This window comes from Agelaius phoeniceus, chromosome 1, assembly GCF_051311805.1.
Source record: "Agelaius phoeniceus isolate bAgePho1 chromosome 1, bAgePho1.hap1, whole genome shotgun sequence".
Classification (NCBI taxonomy): domain Eukaryota; kingdom Metazoa; phylum Chordata; class Aves; order Passeriformes; family Icteridae; genus Agelaius; species Agelaius phoeniceus.
Window position 1 is genome coordinate 150,861,472 of NC_135265.1, and position 21,760 is coordinate 150,883,231.

General features: G+C 39.7%; 1 protein-coding gene across 2 annotated transcripts in view; it reads right to left on the minus strand.

The window, feature by feature from the left end:
• The window catches only part of PTK2 (protein tyrosine kinase 2), a 189,396-nt gene that overhangs the window by 146,523 nt on the left and 21,113 nt on the right, over positions 1–21,760 (minus strand). Inside the window, exon 3 of one of the 2 annotated variants that reach the window (XM_077189423.1) lies at positions 2,634–2,660. The exons of the other annotated variant lie outside the window; for it this stretch is intronic. The gene's annotated coding sequence lies outside the window, so the exon portion shown is untranslated. The remainder of the gene's footprint in view (positions 1–2,633; positions 2,661–21,760) is intronic. 2 annotated transcript variants of the gene reach the window in all.

Consider the following 21,760-nt stretch of genomic DNA (forward strand, 5'->3'; position numbering starts at 1 on the left):
ACCTACATCACACAGATGCTAGAGCTGTTTTAAATTCAGAGTGAGACAAAATCCAGGAGGGATTGCTTTTAATCCCAACAGAGTGTCAACAGAGAAAGTTTAACTGCATCTACCAGAGGAAACCAGACTTTCATGCCCCCAGGCATGCTGTGAACACACTTGTGCTGCAAGAGAACTTCATTTATAGACAAGAACTGTGTGCTCTACCCACCTTCAAAATTACAGTATTTTAACAAATTGTTCTCCAAACCCCTCCTGGTTGACATTCCAGAAATTCTCTATGCTCATCTCCATAGCCTCAATTACAAGGCAGTAAAAACCCAAGTTACCCATGAACTTCAAAGCAGTGAGAGAGATTAATTCAGGATAACTCTCCTGAGTAATGATTTAACTAACGACCTCATCAACTAATGCATTCTCCTGCACAGAAACAATCCTTCCTTACAAGATTTCACTATGAAATAAGTGTTCTGGATGACCTTGATATACCACTGCCTACATCAAATTTATGGATAATCCAACCTCAAACAAGACACTACAATAAAGACACCACCTGAAGTAGTCTCCTTACTGCAAAATCTTCAAACACTGCAAAGTCCCACCCCCCTCAGCCTATTATGATGGAAATTTAGAGCACTAAAACCAGGTGGCAAAAGTGAGAACATTTCTAGTGACATCTATTGTCCACTGCTGAAAGTGGCACTCAGGAGATAAAAGTTTTTTAAAACTCTAAATAAGAACATACCATTATTTATTGCAAAGATGAGTTTTGATGATTTAAACTTCCCATATGAATGCAGAACCTTATCTTTATTCAATTATATTATATCTCTTATCCAGGCTGCTTTTCCAATTTATCAAATTTCTTTTGAATTTTAATTACATCATCCAGTGTGCTCGTAACTCTTTTTGTGTTGGTGTTACTGGCAAATAAAGACAAATCAAGCCCATTTTCATGGTCATTAATAAAATTACTGTAATACCACAGGACAATACAGACCTCTGTGAGACTCCAGCCTCCCCTTCTGACAATATTTTAAGCATGTTTTAAAAACAAGTTTCCTTAGTTCCCTTACCAGGAGGTGCTGCCAAATCTCTGCTACAGGTAAGCCATGGTGTGTAGTTTTTATATCCTCTCTAAAGTCCTCTTGCCATGCCATGGGAAAAGCTCATCCTTTGAAAATCCTGGGAAAACTTCTGCCCTCTATCAGTACTTGCAAGACACAGTTAAGGAGTACAATTAGGACACTCCCACACACAGACTCAAATTGAAAAGAATCATCTCATTGTGACTCAGGTTCACACCAGCCAAACTCTTCAAGTACCAAATATAAACTCAGAAAAAGTTCTATCACACATCCTTGTCCTTGAAGCTGCAGTAAAAAAATCCTAATAATCCTTTATTTTCCTGTCAGCCTGACCTAAACACCAGGTATTTATTTTTCCAATATTTTCCATAACTGCCTGTTTAACAACCACTCTCAGCATTCAAAATAATTTTAAAGATGTCATCCTTAAAAGAAGACTTCCACATTTAAACTTCTCTTCACTGCTTCAAGAAAACATGATTTTTTTTGCAGAAGAGCTGCTCTGAAGTTCTTGTGGAAAAGACTAGAAAATACCAGCTATCAAGCTTTTAACTGAAATTACCATTTGATTCCAACAGGAAAGAGCAGTTACCTTCACAGCAGGTGTCAATATCAGCAAGAACAAAAGAAAGAATGAATACATAACCAGAATCATCAAGGCAGAGGGCAAGGATAAAAAGCAGCAGGCCTAAACAGCAAATATCCAATCCCTTGATCAATCAGGAGTAAAAGTGCACTTCAGTCAGGATTCCAGAATTCACATCACAAACAGGGAATAGATGGACAAATTCCACCTGCCATGGATCAGGAGAAATCCTCACTCTGAGCTCTGCATCACCACTCCAGCCCCCAGCACAAATGAACGCATGAATTTTAAAAGTTTGTTAAAGGCCAAATGTAACAAACAATAAACAAAAAATGCTATTTAAAAAAATCAGATCAGTGGGGTTGGGTTTTTTTGGTGGGGTCCATGTTTTTGGGGGGTTTTGTTGTCTATTTTTAGGTTTAAGGTTTTGTTTTGTATTTTTTTTAATTTTCAAACACCATGGATAGAAGAGTCCAATAGAGCAGCTCAGCCACAAGTCACCTGTGTCACCAAGTGACCACTGTGTCACCTTCCCCACTATGACCTGGGGAAATTCCTTCCCCCATAAACCCCCCAAGCCCATTTCCCTGCACTCTGACCCTCTGAACCACCACTAAAACCATTTGTGGCTGCTCCTAATCTGCTCCCCTGCCAGCTGGATCCCACGTTCTGCTGAGTTGCTTTAAGCATTAACTATCTCACACACATATTTAACAACTGCCTATAAATACACCTCAGCTACCTCCTCCCCTTGTCAAAATACACCATTTAAATGGAGAAAAATCTCTACCTCAACAGGTTTTGTTTTGACCCCAGATCCCTACATGACTAAGTACCATGACAGTGCCACTAAGAACCAATATTCTGATTATATAAAAGCATGACTGTATCGTAAGCAAGCCCTTAAAAGCTGCCTGCTGTCATATCAAGACATAACTGAAAAAAAAGAGAGAACTTACCTGCTGGCAAGGGAAGTCTTGAAATATCTGTAAGAATAAAGAAATACATTTAGAAACAGAAGAGAAAATAGCTCTACAACTGCAATGACCTCATAATTTTTCTGCAAGGCCATACTTGTTTAATAAAGCACATTATCTGAAGCAATTTGCTGGCTGCTATGAATGCCACATGCAAATCAAAAGCATTTTCCTTGTCTCACCCTGTTCATTAACAGGATTTTGCTTTGCTCACCTAACTGAAGGACAAAGATTATACTCAAGGCAATGAGTGTAATTACTGCAGCAGAATACAGGTCACTACACACAAATGAAGTGTTACATACAAAATTCACCATCACCTACAGAACTTCAGAGCTCAAAGTGTCAGGGGTAGTCTTTGCAAATGAAGAGGATTCTACAGAATGTTTTCTTTATTCTTAAATCTTTAGAGAAGAAGTAGTCAAGTTTCCAAGCAGATAAACACAGAACACAAGAAATAATATTAAAAGAAAGGACACTGATTTTTGTCACCAAGGCACATTAGACACAGTTGCTGAACCTTTTTTTTATAGTAAATGCTAAGGCAGTCTTGAGCTGCAAACAATGACCAGTGTCTCAGAGTCTAAATAGAGCATATAAAAATTATACACTAAAAAAATAGCCATTATATTAAACTGTAAGTCATTATATTGCTCCTGCCTGCTTTTCTATTGTCATCTCAGTACACATCATCATGACTGGGACCTGAGGTGCCCATCAGAGCTCAGAACAGAAACTAGAACCCACAAAGAACTAGAAAGAAAGAATTACTCAAGTCTGTAAGGACATGGACTGGGGACACACATCACAGGGTTAATGAACACTGAAATAAATACAAGGAGGGGCGGTGAGAAAGGGCAAACAGTAAAATAAATGAGAGAAAAACTGAACTGAACCGAAGAAAAAGGTCTGCACAGTTATTTGGTTAAAGGAAACAGCAAAGCTGAATAATAAATTGTCACATTGGGTACAAAATCCACATGGAAACTGAACTTTAACCACAGGTGTAGCAGCTGAAACAGATGCAGAGATTATAGGGGCAGATGGTCACTGCTCTGCTACCTATTAGAAGAAATAATGAGGCTTAATAAATTTATTAGCCCTGCTTTCACCAACAGATTGTTACAATTCATGTCTGTGGCCAGAAAACATGATGAAACTTGAATAACAAAGAGAATTACACCTAAAATTTAAAGGCAGCCCACAAAAAATTTTAAAAATTAACTGCACTACTCTGAGGAGATGATGAAACAGCAACACAGAAAGTTGAAACGCACCTAAAGTGGGAAATCAAAAGCAAACAGGACACCACAAAAAACCCCAGAGGAAATACTGAATGCCTTAGTCTGGTAGAATTTATACAATTATAATTTTATACAATTTTTATAAAGATAGTAAATAGCATTTAAAAGATGCTCATCATGCTGTCTGCTAGGAACAAAACCATCTTACATGTAAGATGTGCCTTGAGACAGGTGATGCAGCCAAGGAGACACAGGAACTGCAGGAAGCAAAAAACCCAACAGCTCCTGCACAGAATCCAAATCAGCACATATGGAATGGAGCCTTCATCCAGCAGAAAGAGATTTGCAGGGACAATTAATTTGGAAAGTTACATGAAGATAAATGTTGCATCATTTTTTGTTTGTGTATGCTTAATTGTTTCCATGCTTTTCTTTTTATGAAGTCACAGACAAGTTCCTTGCCACCAGGCTATACAATACAACTGCAGCCACATGAGTAAAGCATTTAAAACTGTGGATTAGAAAATACCAGTTTTGATTTAAATTTTTCTACAGTGACAGAAACATATGTTTAAATTCCATTTTTAATTAACAACTATTGAAATATTTAAGTACTACAAACACTTTAAAATGCATTAAAACCTTTTAATTTTTGCGTATTGGGGATGTTTTATCACAGCATTTATTACTTCTGAAGCAGACTCTTTGGTTAAATGTGCCTACACAACAGATGTCATGAAAATAATGACAAACATAACCCCCAGAAAAATATGTTATTACTGTTATTATATACACACAGGCAGAAAACAATCACTTACATCTCAGAATTTAAACAGGGAAAAGCTCTGCAGCTAAGACACACACACAGATTTTCAACTTCAAGAAGACCTGATCATATCCCAGTGTTTGTCCCTAACACCTGAGCTGCTGTTTCCACTGTCACCTCTCCTGCCAGCACTCACACAGATCCTGTTACTGCACCAGGACCTTCCCAAATGGGCACTGACACCATCAGCACTGCTGCTATATTTAAGTCAAACCCTCTGAAGATTTCTTACTTCCATGTTCCACTGCAAATTAGCCCCACAAGTGCATTAACTGAAGAGATGCTGCACCCCTGGGACAAGTTTACTGAACAGCTTCCTGCAACTGCACCTTCTTCTGTTACAATGTAGTGCCAGAGACTGATTTCCACCATTAATTGACATACATTAGATCTAAAAACAAGCTGGACAGAAGAAATTGAAGCCTGAGGGTTCTATCAGTGTACTCAAAAGTGCATATGTGCACTTAGCAGGTTACTTGTGTGGCATTACCTAATTATTTCCATTAAGCACAAAGTCTCTACAGGCTGATGTATCTTAATTTTAGCAAACACCAGCCACTACAGAAATGTCAATTCATAAATGAAATAAATATTTCACAATTCCAAAGGTAACAGTAACAATTGCACTCCTTTGTGTATCCAGACACCAAAACAATAAGTGAAATAAATGCTCATTACCTTCAGGTGTTCCTGTAAGTGTGGAGTCACTTTAGGAACTTCCTCATCATTGAGTTTGCCCCATCTCTCCAGCTCACTCTCATATTTTCTGGCTCAAAACCTCTTAGTTTTACTTGCAAATACAGTTTTTCATTTAAAATCTAACCCTGAAAAAAGATGAGTGGATTTTGGCCACACTTTACAAAGTTCATTCACAGAGAGGTAAACAGAGTACACACTCAGGCAGCCGCTCATTTCAGGTAGCTTTTACAAACTTGCCTCCCCTGCTGTGTAAAACTTCCCCCTTTCTGAAGGGTGCTACAGCATTTCAATCTCTAGAGAGGAGAAATTCAACCAGTGCTGAGATTTGAAGAGGAAAAACCCCAAAGTTAGGGTTTTAATCTGGTTTGGGACTAAAATGAGAGGCTTGAGAGCATTTTGGAGAGCTGTCCTGTTGGGAAGGATTCCCTCACATCAGGGAGGCCTGGACTGACTTTTCTCCTACAACTCAGCTCCTGAGTGCTTGGAGTGCTGTCACACAAACCACATTTACAGCAGCTGTACAACAGGAACCAATCTTACTTTTTTATCTGCTCCAAAGTAGTTCTTCAAAGTGAAATCTAAAATGAATCATATTTCAAGTGCTGCTGCTCCTACTGATCCTTTCAAGGGATCATTCATGTTCTGCATTTATATTCTTAAGTATCTTCCTGTGCTCCTTGGCAGGGAGCAAACTGCCAGCTTGAACAGGCAGAAAGAAAAATTACTTTCACATCATATTCTTTATCATACCCAAACTTGTACATACTTTGTAAAAGCTAATCAGTTCTCAGAGAAAAGTGATTTTATCCCATGTAGATAATGGGAGGATGGAGCAGATGGCCTCAAGAGCTCCTTTCCAAGCAAGGTTTTTGTAATATTGGACACAGATGATTGTAGCAGATCAGGAAGAAGATGAAATTACATTAGAGGTGCTACAAAATAAGAAAGTTCCTCAGCCAAAGAAAACTTGACAAATAAACCAGTTATGTATTTTAATTCATTAAGGAACAGAAAAGAAAGTATTTTAAAGAAAAAATACTATTATTGCTTCTGTATGCACTGAGATGGCTTTGGGCACTACAGTCCCCAAACAGGCTTTGTGGATCCCAGCACCAATAGTTTTTTCTGATTTGTGGATGCCCTGAGGACCAGATCTCTCTACCACTGTATTTGCTTTTATAAAACTGCATTTTACATTGCAGAGTTTGGATGAATGCTTTCTTGAAAATGGAGCTGCAACTTTAAATCTTCCTTCCAAGAGTAACATCTAATCATCAAAAACAGGAATGTTCTGTGAGCTTCCTATTCCTGCCTCAAGGTAAAATCAGAATATGGCTCAGTGCACAATTCCAGAGGCTCAGACTCTGCCCCATCTGCAGCACTGATCTCTTTCCAGAGCTGTGGTAAGCAGCAGACCACAAGAAATTTAGTCCTGTTCTCCTGCAGCAGGAGCTGGCTGACTCCAGCCTAACAGCATTCCCTTGAAATTAATTCAGATCTTCAATTCACAAACCAATCTCTCTTTCCAGGGAAAAGTGAAGGCTTGCAGCACACAAGGAACCACAGACCACAGTCTCCAAGAAGCCAAGCAGCACATGTCACTGGATAACAATCCTTGCAACTAGGGGAGGAATATCACAGACTCAACCTAAAATGCCATTTTCCTATTAAGCCACGGTACCAAAATAATTTAGGAATCCAGATGCATATTCAGCTTTGAGCCTTTCTGTGGCTGGTCCTGAAGGATGCTGTCTTAGAAGTTGGATCCAACCACCTGGAAGTCTCCTTTCCTATATTCTCTGGCAGGTTTAAAAGGATGTTCCTCAGGTCTTTAATGAAATCGAGATCTCGTAATCGATATAAAAATATTTTTCTTTTTTTTTTTAAGAGCAAATAAGTAAACACAAAACACAAGTCATTGTTCAAGAAAAACAACAAAGCTTTGTAAAATTACATTTGTTGAGAAACTCAAGGATTTATCCATGACCATCTGATCTACTGAACAAAGACCTTGAAGAGACAATGAATTCATCCTGACAGCACACCTATTAAGGAAAAGCTATTAAAAAGTTTTACAGTATGATTAAAAGATTGAATAAACCACCAGCTGCAATGTTCCACATATGTATTTTTTCCCCTTCATGATTAAAAGTGCATCTCATTTGTAACCTACACCTAACCTACTTCTAATTTAGCAATGTGCAGGGCTGAATGCTAACTACCTTTTATTATATCATTTCACATTAAGGCAGTTTTTTAGGGCAATTTACAATGCAACTCAATAAAATCTTTTCATTTATTAGCTATCTAGAATAAGAGGCAGAAGAGCCTCACTGTAAAGGACCATTTTTACTAAACATTTTATTATACTTGCAAGTCTTTAAATGCTCCAACTGTTTTGGCTTTCAGTACAGCCCCGTTTTGCAAACACCAATACCTGACACAGTATTCAAATGTCAATCCTAACAGCACTAAAACCACCATTTGCTTACTCAGATTAGAATTTTTCCCCCTATTGACATATTTATTGCATTTGCCTTAGGCACAGCAGCAGCTGAATATCCAGCTTAGCTGCAAATCTTCATCTGTTACCCTGGGGAGAGATGGAGGGGGCACAGCTACAGGACAGGCACCTCCACCCACTAAACGTGGCAGCAATTCTTTTGTGCTTTAGCCAGATCAGAAGAAATTCAGCATACAAAACCACACATCTTGTGTTTACAGCCCTACTTCACAGGAGATCCACGTTGCACTGGAGTCCCTTATTATCTTGGTTTAAATCTTTGCTTCAGCTGTGAGTACCAGCAGTAATGATTTAATGCTCTCATTTCTGTCTGCTGAAAAGGTTAACGAGCAAGCAGCCGACAATGAACCGCTGTGACACCCTGCAACGTGCACAGCCTGTGCTGTGCCTTTGAGAAGTTCTCTTGAACCACTCGCTAGTTCCAAGGCAAGCTGCTGCCTCTGAAACACAAAAGCCACACAAAATTTAGCAAGGAAAAATGAGAGAACCAACTGAAATACTGCACTGAACATGAAGGGTTTTCTCAAATTAAGTGTGTGGTTGATAAAACAGGTACAAGGCAATCTATGGTGTGATGATCACCACATCTCACATACCTCAAGTGCCTTTAAATATGCAAAAGCTTTGTGGTGTTACACCAGTACAAGCAGCAGCTGACTGATCCCATACCTCGAGAACACCTTCAGTTCATATCTGCTTCCATAATTTCTCCATTTCTTGTCAGTTTACTGTCACATTCCTCTCACTACTCCATTCTTCTACACCTGCTTTCCTCTTCCTATTTGAAAACCAAATCGGTATTGAGTCTCCTTAGCTTACAGCATCTACACCAAAAAATCATTAAACAGTTTCAAATCTCAATTTCCCCTCTCCTACTGATACTTCTCCAAAATCACTCTGCTTATGCTTCTTAAATACTAGTTTTTGAAATTGAAAAAATACAAACCCTGATTAAGACCATCAGAGTAATCCACCTGTGTTTTCCTCCATCTCAGCTGAACTCTACCCTGAACTCTGTATGCACCTTGACACTTCAAATTCATTTACACCACATCACTGGGCATGACCACCAAGTTATCTATGCAGCCACCAGGAGCCAAATTTTCAACCAGGCACACCGAACAGTGAGATATTAAATGAAAAGGTTCTGGTGGAAGTTACATTTAAGGAGATTAAGAAGAGCAAGAGAAATCATTCAGTCATTACTCAGGGCAGGTGGGATCAATCTCATTACATACTGAGTTACAGAACATGCAGTATCTAAGCAACTCAGATAAAGAATTTAGTCTCAGTATCTACACAAGTACTATATGCACCTTTTGCCTATGGGGAAGAGATATTTGGATAGAGAAGAGGATGGAGTAGTTCCCCAATAATTGGTTTTATTCAGCATCACAAAATGGGTAAGTGAACTCTGCAAGTCTGCAGGTCATATTAAGCTCTCATGGGTCAGCAAAAGTCATATCAATGGGGGGGAAAAACCAACAAGGATTTCACAAAATTAAGCAAGTTGCTAAGACAGCAGCTGCACTTGAACACAGGGCTGTGATGTAATGCATCTGGGGAAAAACTTCTGAGCAATACCTCCTTAACCAAGTAACACTTGCATTTTCTCCAGTTCCAACTGTGGGAGGAAGGCTGAGTCACTGTTTTCTCTGAAATCATCAGCTCCAACTGGAGTAGCTGGCCAAAGGCAATAAAACATTGTGTCTCATTAGGAAGGGCACTGAAAACATGGCATTTAAACCTATTACTGTGCAAAATAAAAAAGCATCAACATGTTGTGTCCAGTTCTGGTGTCTGCACCAGGAGGCAGAGATGCCTAGAGCTGGGCAGCTGAAGGGATTGAGGGATGGAGCAGCTGCCAAGGAAGGCCAAATTACCAAATCTGGGCCCCCTTCAGCAGGGAGGACGTGAGGCTCAGGGTGAACGTGATCACACAAGTGCAGGGGGTGGGGGAAGAAGTGAGGAAAAAACCAGAAGAACAAAAAGCAAATCAATGCAGCACCACAATTCAACAAATCCTGCCAGTCTGAGCATTAGGGAGCATTTGAGGAAATTACTGGAGATTAGGTTCAAACCAGTAAGAGTGCCTTCCCCACAGCAGGCACTGAGCTCCCTGCAATTCCTGCAAGAGAAAAGTGTGCAGAGAGGTGCCACCAGCCACTGGGCCAGGCATGCAAACCCCATGTAAACAGCATTTTCTGCTGCCATCGAGGGCCAGTGCTGGGCTGGGCAGCCCTGGGTCTCATTTAGCAGCATCTCCTCCATCAGCAGCACTGTGGCCAGGGATTGTCCCCCTGTGCTGGGCACTGGGGAGGCCACACCTCAAATCCTGTGCTCAGACTTGGGCCTTTCATGACAAGACAGACACTGAGGGGCTGGAGCATGTCCAGAGAAGGGAATGGAGCTTGAGCACAAGTCTGATAAGGAGCAGCTGAGGGAGCTGTGGGGCTCAGCCTGGAGAAAAGGAGGCTCAGAGGGGATCTTCTCTCTCTCTCCAACTCCCAGACGGAAGGTTGGAGGCAGGTGGGGGTCAGTCTCTCCCAGTAACAAACAACAGGACAAGGGGAAATGCCCTCAAGCTGTGTCAGGGGAGGTTTAGCCCGGTTAGGAAAAACTCTTTCACAAAAAGGGCAGTTAAACACTGGAAGAGGCTGCTGGGACATGGTTGAATGGTGGCCCTGGCACTGCTGGGTTAACAGCTGGAACTACCCATTTTAAAGGTCTTTTCACACTAAAATGATTTTGTGATTCTCATGGTCTTAAACTCCCTGTCATGGCTGTGTGAAGTCATGAGTTTAAACATCACCTATAAGAACACCTACTCAATCAAAAGTACTGTTCTAAGAATGTCAGCCACACTACAGGAATATTCTTATCTTTTAATGGTTTATCACAAAAGGAGACGTGTTTAAGCAAGCCCAGGAAACTTTAAAAGCATTTAAGATGTTTAAGGAGGGACATGTGTGTGCTGGCAGTAGTTCAGATTTATCAGGAATATCTCCAGCACTGTGATCTGTGATCACATAATCCTGATGGAAATATTGTGACATTTTATCAACCTAACAATTCAGGCCCTCAGGCAGGCTTAGGGAAAGCTGTAGACATGTATTCTATACGTGTGTAGCTACCCCTATTTGTACTACAGAGTGCTTGTTCTTCCAAGTGATAGCTTTAGTGGATGTTTTCCTTTCAAGAAACATTGTCTTGACATTGCTTGCTATGATTGAAGCTCCCTTGTCATTTTCCATGAAGGACTTGTGACACACAATGTGCCACCACAAGTCACCCACGTCTTCAAAAGGTGACAGGATTGTGTAGTTCCTGCACTGAAATACAAATTAGCTGTACATGTCAGTGAAGGCTGGTTTGTGCTTTGGTATGATAGGAACTTAGCACAGAGCACGGAGGTGTTCCAGAATGTAAAATAAATGTGATTCCAGGTACAGAAATGAGCTGTGCCAAGGGCACAACCAGAAGGGGAAAGAATGAGGAGGAATTACTTCAGGAAAAATATTCAAAAGCTCAAAACAGAGCTGTACATCCCAGACCACTATGTAAGAGAAAACTGTTTTCTTGAGTGTTTTTTAGAGGGGGGTCAAGTGGGAGCTTGGTTTTGGTTTTAAAACAGTAACTATAGTTGGAAGAATTTAGATTAACAGATTAATGATGTAACAAAAAAACCACCCAAAGCTTCTTTTCCAGAATATTAGAACAGTATTTTTCAATTTTGGAGTGTTTTTTTTGTTAAAACACAAATTCTTAGAAAGTTGGGCGAGTCACTTCCTTTCATGTTTCACCACTGTCAAATTATGCTGTTTCCATGGTTCTGGCCTACACATGGATTCCATTGTTACAGCAGTTTTTCAGGAGCTGGAATTCAAGTTTTAAATTTTTCTTATTTGAAGTTACAGATGGGTGAAAGAAGGTTGAAGATAATCAATGCAACCAGCACAGAGTGGGAAGAAAATATTTAAGAGTTTTCCAGTAAAGAACACACACAAAGTAGTTTGTCAGAAGTGTAAGAGAAGATTATCATCTTTGCACACACATTGTTACCAAAACAAAACCCAAAACAACAACAACAACAACAACCAAACCAAAACCAAAATCACAAAAAAAACAAGGAGGGGGGAGGGTGTTAACACTTCCAACACTTCTTAGGCACTGACAGAGTGGCTAAGAAATAACGTGTTTTATTGCTCACAATGGGATTACTCCAAAGTATTCACAGCAAGCTTGACAGCAGCTGTAAAGTTTTGCTCTGTACACAAACCTGCCTCAAGAAATAAGATGAAATTTGTTTGTAATGAGAATACCAGGGTTTTCTTAGCCCAACTGTGACACCCTGGATGGAGAAAGAATTGGCTTCAGCTGGAGCTTGTTCTCAAAGTGAAGCACAACATCCCTTCACAACAAATGGGCATTTGCAGCCAGAGCTACAGAGGCTGGAATCAGTTCTGCAGTGACAGTTTTGGATCTTAACCATATAAGAAATAACAGAATTAGGGACACTCACTGTGATAGGAAAAGTCCAATAAATTCACCACCATATGCATGGGAACAACTCCTTTAATGTCACCTGGGTGTTACACATCCTCCCAGGGACACAGATTACACCACTTCCAACTACTGTAGAGTTTGGACACACAACATGCTGCCAGGTGTCATTCTGCTGATGGGAGGTTTTAATAAAAAGTCAAAAAATATTTCCAAAACCTTTGGATTACAAAGGAACATTGATTCAAGAATTATTGACAAATAATTTACTTGACCTAGACCTTGATCTAGGTCAAGTAAATTATTTGTCAAATGCCAGAGCACACATGAGGCAATGAGAATTAGCAAGGAGATAAAACCAAATGTTATTTCTGTCATTTCATAAGAATAAACAGTTCTTCATAAGCCAAAAAGACAAAGAGCCCACCTCAGAGGGTAAACAGGAATTTAGAGGCAACAGAAGACAACAAATCAGGCAAGAGCAGAAGAGACATTACAGAGCAATATATTATATTCCTCTAAACTGACCAAATTCCCTTTTCTTAATATGCTGCATGTTAGCAATAATTGTGTTAGGCTGGTTCCCTCCTCACACCACAACGTTGATGCACTGGCAGAAATAGAGAAAAAGCAAAGGAGAAGCTAGGGGAAAGTTTTCTCTGTCCCCTTTTACAAAGTTTTCCAGATGGAAAATAGACAGAGAATGAATTAAGACAGCAAAAAACAATGACAAGTGAGACAGGGAGGAACCATGGGCAGAATAAAAAAAAAATAATAAAATCGGGAAAAGAAAAATACACACATCCATCAGGACAAACAAACTCAAAGAGAAGACTGCCACACCATATTATGAATGTAAAGAGGGGGCAGGGGGGGAACAAGAGTGCAGACAGAAGAACTGCAGCACACAACATGGGACAGGCTTTCTTCTCTTCATCGGTTCAGTCGTGTCGCCGTCAGAGAGCGGCTCAGAGACAGCGGCGCTGGCGTAACGGGAAACCCCCAACACATCTGTGCTCTGCAAGGACCTGATCAAAAGGGGACCCAGCTGGTTTGACAGAACACAACACAAATGCAGCTCCCACATCCCCTTGGCTGCACCTTCCCAGCTCAGCCATTACCTTGTTGCCTTTGCCCAGATGAGTAAAGAGTTTGTTTCCAGCTCGGCCCGGTGCGAAGTCAAGCGTGTGTGATTAATGGATTCTCATTTCCACAAACCCACTGAAAAAGTTCAGCTTGGCATCATTAAGATTCTATCAGCCCTGAATTGCAATTTAAGATAGCATTTTTTGCCTTAATCTGCTGCTCTATTTAATCAATTTAATGCACAGTAAAAACTTAATTTGACAAAATTGAAAGCATTATTTCTCCCTGCCTCTGGCATGAAACAGATTAAGACCACCAGAAATACTTGCAGAAAGATTTAAGATTCATTACATATTGGGTGGCAGATAAATAGTAGATATGCTATAAACTCTAAGTCTAAAAGCTGTGGGTTTTAGTTAATGCCACAATTACCCCCCAGCAGCTAACCCGAGTCACGCTTCCTACACAAGGCGTGACTGTGAGTTTTGAAGGCAGATCTCCTAAAATGCTATTTTGTACCATGCTGACAAACTCCACAGACAGCAGGGCAGAAGGAACAATGACAGCAAAGACAACTTCTCCTGTGTAGGCTTCTGGCCAAATCCAGGCTGGATAAAGGCACAGGTTAAAACAGAACATGTTCTAGGTCCAGGATGAAATAACAAACAGCTTACATCCCTACCCAAAATTCAATTTCATCTACTTAGATTATCTACAGGAGGTAAAAAGACAAGTGACAGAAAACTGCCACATAAGTATGTTTGGAGGTCTCTACAGACAGCCTGAAGCTCCAAGATAACTCAAGTTACAGGAGACACATCCACAGTTCAGTCCCAGAGCTGGAGATACCCAAATGGTCCCAGGGTTGGAGCTGATTCTCCAAGAAACAGCTGCTCTCATCCCATGGCCAGGGCTACAGCACCATGGCACAACTTGTACTGTGAAAGGAACACTTCTGCCTTCAGGGCTGTCAAACCAATTTTCCTCATAAATAACTAACAAGCCAATTTTCCGGGCAGTGGCGGGGAGAGCAATCCTGACGGTGTGCTGCTCACAAAGCACACTCATTACTTTCTCAGCTAAGAATCACTAAGTCCCTTAGAAACTCTGACTTGCCTTGTAAGTATTTAAGTAGAGTATTACAAGTTTATTTGAAATGGATTTTAAAGCTATGATTTTGTACCTAGACATGACTTCTTAGAAAAGAAAAATCAAATGCAAAATGCATCTACTGTTAAAACAGTCTGAAATGTATTATTCCTGCTGATGTTAAGAAACAGTGCTGCTTCACTTGAAAATATTTCAGTAACAGCTTTTTCCATTTATGTCAAGGGATTACATAGTGTATATACACTTGTACAATCACATCTTGCTTCAACTTGCTTTGTTGATATATCAAATGTAATACTAATGGTGAATACCTACCCTGCTGATGTGTAACAATTCCTTATCAGCAAACCAGGCTAGCTGGAGCATAAAGGAAATCATGATGCAGTCCTTTAAGAATAAACAGAAAAGAGGCACAAATATCCTAATTATATAAGGGTATTTGGTACAGTCCTGTGTAGGCTGGACTCAGTGAACAAATATTTTCTGCACAAAGATAAGAATTCAGGACTACAAAGAAGTGTACAGTATAAATCTGGCTTTTGCCTCAGCAATGAGTGCTGGGAGGCAGAAAAACGTAAATCTTTTGTACCACAATATAATCCATAAGAAAGGACAGCAAGAGTAATAAAGCCTAAACCAAGAAAAACATTGTTAAGCTTTTAAAATTCTTCACTGATGCTGCAGTTTATTCCTTGCCCCTCCATTTCACAAGAATGAAAATACATCAGCTCACCTCTTTTGTTATTTCAAACAAGGATATATTATCTGAGACTTATTCTGTAAAAAGCTTTTCCATTTCTGATCATTCATTAGACATGAAAACAGGGAAGATGAGCAAAAAGAAACCTATCCAGCTTTCTCTGCTTCTGATCTAACTTGGACAGAGTCAGATGCCACTGAATTCCACCAGAGTGAGAACAAAGAACTGAACTTGGTCACAATGATGATCCAGAGCAGACCTGACAGTTGTTTCATGCACTTCTAACCTCAGTAACAGGAAGAAGGTGAACATTTTTTTAATTACTCTATAATCTAGTTTTCAATTTATCATGTATGAAGTGTCAGGTACCCCAGCACACTAAATTATTTAGCATACATTGTAACTGTATCTTCTGCCTCTCATAATGTGCAGAATACATATGCAGTGATTATTAAAAATCTTAAATTAAAATATTGAAAAAGCATTTAGTTCATCAAGGTCTCCAGTTCCCCAGTCTTCCCTCTCCAAATTGCTCCTGAACGTACCTTAAGACTCACCCTGTGAGTTCAAGCTTGAGGCACAAATGAGAAAGAAAATGGTCCAAATTAAAAACCTTATCCAAATTTCCAGTAATTATTAAAGAGCCTCATTTTCAATCCCTTCAAGATCTAATCAGGTTCAGAATGGACATGAACCTAAATTTGCTTGAATACATTAAAATAATTCTGGCACAAAGTCAGGCAGGTACTGCACAAGGATGCCTGCATTTCAGGAACTTCTGAACACATCTTTTTCACTGATATGAAGAAAGAGATCAAATTAGAGAACTGCAGCATGTACTTACACCAGTGTCAGCTCTGGTACAGTTAATATTTATTTCTCATCCTGCAAACTAAGCATTTGTGACAGTACAAAGGAATTTCAGGCTGCATATGCAAACAAGTTGTCACAGAATTGAAGCTGGAATAACTTCTACTTGTATTTGTCTGCTGCAGTCCCACAAAAGAAAAAATGCTCAAGTTCTTAGTAACAGGACACTGAAAGCTCAGAGCAAACCACAGGAAGCTCAAAGGACCAAAAAGAATTTTTTTCACCAAAGTGACAGGGACGTTAACTCTGCTGCCACCTCAATGCAATTTAACTAAATCCATTTATCTCCCTTTTCCCCAATTCCTGAATCACAGAGTAACAAAAGTCATGAGGCCCTAAGGAAACCTATAAAGTGTGTCTCCATAGCCAAGAGAAAAACCACAGAAAACCTCTAGAAGAATTTGGGGTAAACTGGGCAACTCTGACCTGTGAACTCCTCAGGTCTCTGGAACAGATCTGGCAGGATTAGGTCTGTCAGGTTCCTAAATTCCCCAGTAACCCAGCAAGGCTGGAATCACAGTGGATTGGGCTGGAAGGGACCTTTAAAGGTCACCTAAATTCCAGCCTGTCCACCACAGGCAGGGACACCTTCCCCTAGACCAGGTTGCTCCTGGCCTTGAAGACTTGCAGGGATGGGACAGCCACAGCTTCTCTGAGCAACTTCTGCCAGTGCCTCACCAACAACACAATTTTACCTCCTTAAAATATTATTAAGAAACGCCAAACTTAAATTTGAGAAACATTTCTGAGTAGCTTAAGAAAGCATTATTTACCACACACTTTCATATATTCAACACCATGGCAGTGCTCAGAACACCCCTGAGCAAGGAGAAGGCAGCACCAGCACCACTGTGGCTCCTTTATCCAAAGCCAGCCCAGGTCTGAAACTCACCTGACCCCCAACCCCCTCCTGCACAGTGCAGATAGTTCAATGTCCCAAATGTCCCAGGTCTGGGGGACATCCAAGGGGAACTCACAGAACCATTCAGGCTGGAAAAGCCCTCTGCAGCTGATGATCTCAGAGGTGTTTTCCAACCTAAATGATTCCATGATCCTGGGGGTGAATGCTGCTGTTGGCAGCCTGAAAGCAGCAGCTCCCTTCAGCTGTGGTTTGAAGCTTCTGCCTCTTGCAGTTTGGTAGGAACCAGTTCATGGCCAAAAATAGATGGGGGAGAGGATAACAGAGATGGCAAACAGCACAAGCTTTGTTATTTAGGAAACTGAGGTAAGAGCAGACAATATTGTCATCAATAACACAACCCCAGAGAGATGGCAGGAGTGGTGACTGGCACTGGTTTCATTCTGTCCAAGGGAGTTTCTGTCCTGGGAACAAGGGCAACTTCTGGTCCAAACCACCTGGGACAGAGCACAGACACTAAAGGGTTAACCACTGATGTATGATTACAATGAACCAGCTAACTCTCATTTAGTTCACCTCACAAAAAGCAAAAACCAAAAAGGATTTTGAGTATTTCCCACACAGATTTTTCTAATGAAGACATTGTCACATCTGTCTGTAGACATTAGACAATGCCAACAGGTTGGTAATTACCTACAGCTCTAAAATTTAAAGTCTACAAATTAATTAGATACTGTTCCAAAAATCACAAAGTGCAGCTTTGAGGTTGGGCAGTGACTTTGCTATGACTCAACTCAAAAGCTCTTGCCAAAGCACTTGAATGCAAAGGCTGCTCAGTTTCACCTTCCTGAAGTGTCCTATGTCCAGAATGTCTATTTCTGAAAAGTCTGGCTTTTGTAGAATTTAATACTAATATCATAAAATTCTAACTCCTCCGTATCTTCCTCAAAGTACAAAAATACCAAGATATACTGAGAAACAAAGGACTGACTTTATTCTTCCAGGTCTGTCCACTTTCTCTGGAAGTTCCAGAGGATTTGATTCCCTGTTGTCTCCTTGGCCTCTATACCAAACCCTAAAACTACAGTCATTCAAAATGCAAATATGTTGGGTTTTGCAGTGGGGATAAGGAAATACACACTTTTTTCCACAAAAGAATTTCAATGATGCTCCCTTTCATATAGATCATGAATGGATACATTTGTCCCATTATAAACTAATGGTGGATGGAGCTACATCTGTGGTCCTCTGGCCAACTCTAACATTATTAAGAACCAAATGGACACAAATCCAAACACTTTTAAGTAGCATAAAATATTAAAAGCAACTCATATGGCCTCAGACAGCAGCCACAAAAATTTATTTTTAGGGACAAAATCCTCTCAATTCAAGAAAAACATGACAGATGATGAAATTTATTTAATTCCTGTGTATTAAGTTGTGAGACTCAGTGAGCAGACTATTTGGGGAACACTCCTGGGCTGGATTTGCAGCCCTGGTTAATGCCTAAATACTGATATTTGTGACTGAAAGCTCCAGAAAAATCTAGGTCTTTTGGGGTCTTTGGGAAACTGAATGACACAAGAGGGACAACACCAATGGTAAGAGTGCAGAATTTTCAAATATTTTACATGCAATTAAAATTATTTTTGCATTAGAAAATTTGCCAGCAGTAGCTTGTTTCTTATTTTGTTCTATCCTTATTTTCCTTTCAGATTTACAGGCATTTTGAAGAGCAAATTGCACAAAAAACCTGGTTAATTTTAAGTTTGTGAAACTGATTAAATATATGAACCATGTGTGTAGAACATACAGTAATTTATAGTTCAGATGCCTTGGTCTCAGAACCTCCATGTGTTAGTTTGGAGTTGGAGATCAATTAACCACAACTCCTAAGTGTTTTGAAGCTCAAAACCCAGCAATGCACAAATCAATATTTAATCTGCAGTCTGTGTAGGAGTTAAAAATGTATCAGAAGCTATGTACAAAGTATATATTATCAACCACAAAATGAAATAAATTCTTACATGCACTACACCAACAGCCTCAGCAATTAGAGATGAATATTTCAATGTAATTTCTATTCATGCCTCCTGAATTTAACAAAAATTGTGAACAACCAGCCCATTTAAGTTACAAATGGCTCCTGTGTATCATTATTTGCATCATCCAAGACCATATTTTTCCTGCTTATTTCTCTTTCTACCAAAAGGAATTTTGTAGTACTGGAGAGATTTTCTTCTCCTTGGGCTGTTCACATCCCTGGCCCCATCCCTCCTTCAAATTTCTGTATTCTTCAGAAATCTGAGATCCAGTGGGCAGATCAAAACATGTCCTTGCTTCAAAACACATTTGAGGCTATTTTAATGATATGAGAGAACTGTAAAATAAGAAAATGCAAAGTTACCAGGATTTCCTGAACAGACTGGCTGTGATGTCAGTTAGCCCTCAGATCAGCTACATGGATGCTTTCAGACATGAAAGCCAGGATTAACTGAATTGGGCCAATGTGCAGAAATTCTACATTGCTGCCACTTTACAGGCCTGAGAAAAACAATAACTCTGCCACCCCAAAAGCAACCAGCCTTTTGTTCAGGTTCTGTAATCTCCTAGAATTAACTAGAAAAATTTTAGCCCTGAGGCCAAACTTTGTTTCCTTCCTACAAATTGCTTTTCAAATGTCCACAGGTTCACAGTCATTTATCTTGAAAAATTATTAAAAAAATAAATAAAAAATAGGTACATACTAAAGCAACAAATTTAAACTCCATCTAACTCACTAAAATTATACAGAAATTGGGGGTTTTTTTCTGACAATATTTCACAGTTCAGATGCAAATTAAGGAATTAAATATTTTCTTTAAAAATATAAACCAGGTGAGGAATTTGAACGAAGCAACTTGGTAGAGCCAACCAGTTGAGTGCAACACTCCTTCCCCACCTCAGTACTTCCACACCTTGCCCACTAAAAATTAGGAAATGCAGAACTTACATCAGAAAAACATTAGATACCAACAAAAAATAATTCTCTAATAATATTTCAGCTACTTTTTCAATCTATGATGCTATAATCACAAATTTTCTTTGATTCTTTAGTGGGAGTTTTAGTCAGAAAAGCTAAACTGACATCTTCTGACCCCTATTTCTCACACTCCTGGCACAGAGATAATGTAGGGATGGCAGCAGCATTCTCTGGCCATATGGATATATGAATACAGAGACCACCAGGATATTAAGCAATGTAAATTACTGCTTCACTCATGTCCTTCTTTCTCCTTTATGGGGAGAGAGCTGCATAAGGTTATGTCTTCAAAGCTAAGTGTTTATTATCAAAAATAACATCAAAACCACTAATTCGTTATATTAACATCAAGATTCAGTGATTTTATGTCCCTCTAACTCTGGATTTATTGTGGAGTTTTTACTCAACCCTTTAAAAAGCTGAGGAGTAGCTGGTGGAAGTTTCACACCACATATGTTTATACACACACACCCCCCAAAGAAAATCTTCCAGGTAGCTTTGGCTTGGCTTCTCTTCAGACCTTATCAAAGGGAACACTCTGAACTGAAGCCCAGATTTCACCACCAACAGCAAATGTTTTATTCTTCATTGAATACTTACATGACTACAAGATCTCCTGGAAAAAGTGGGCCTTGAATTAAAAACAAAGTCACCAAAAAAACTGTTCCAAAAGGATGCAGAAGTCACTGTTCATTTACCACCTTCATTTAGGGCCCCTCCTGTTTAGGATTTAGTATAGAGTAGAAGCACAAGGCTCAAATTGGATTCAAATACATCCTATGCCTAGGAAATTTTTTTTAAGGTATCAAAGAAGGATTCATACAGAGCCCCTAACACCACACAAAAAGGAAGTGCAAATTAATATCCTGCTTGCTTGGGATTTTTTCCAAACCAAAAATAATTAAGCAGAGGCTTCTAAGGTAAATTATTCACCATATTAAGAGTCCAATGCAAATTTACATGGAGAGGGATTTAGAGGAGTCAGCATCAGTCACATTAAAGGCACAGGATTACAGCCTGAATTGTTTTGTTCAAAATAACTATGACACAATACAGTTTAGACTACCAGGAATATTACTACTAGCAAAAAAACCACAAAAATACTTTCAGAAATGGAAGGAAGTCTAACACTCATTTATTTACTACTAGAAAAAGCCTACCACTCCTTTTGGATATTGCTTTTAAGAGAGATCATGTAGAATAAAGGAATGGGCTGAAGCAAGAACTCCATGATTACAGCTGTCCCAATTCCTTTGGACCTTAAAACTCTCTACAATTCTGCCAAGCTTTTACCATCCTCTCCTAAAAGTTCAGCTGAGTAGACTGATCCTGAAAGAGGGAAATGACAACACAGCCACCTGCTTACAATACATACAAAAATAACCTGGAATGCCAAACTGGGAGTCCTGTTGACAACCGTGACTTTTTGTGTGCCCTTTTGCTCTGCACAATCTAAACCCTAAAATAAGAAATGACCTTTTTATTTTTTTAATGGAAACCTGGTTAGCAATTTAGACTGCACCTTCTACAACACAGCTGGGAGTGGACTGCTAACAATAAACCTTCCACTTGTTGTTAAAGGGCAGCATTTCAGTGGCACCTGGAACAGCTATTAACTCCTGCCAGGTGATCAAGGCTCCCTCTTGGTACAGATTTCATCTCCTTT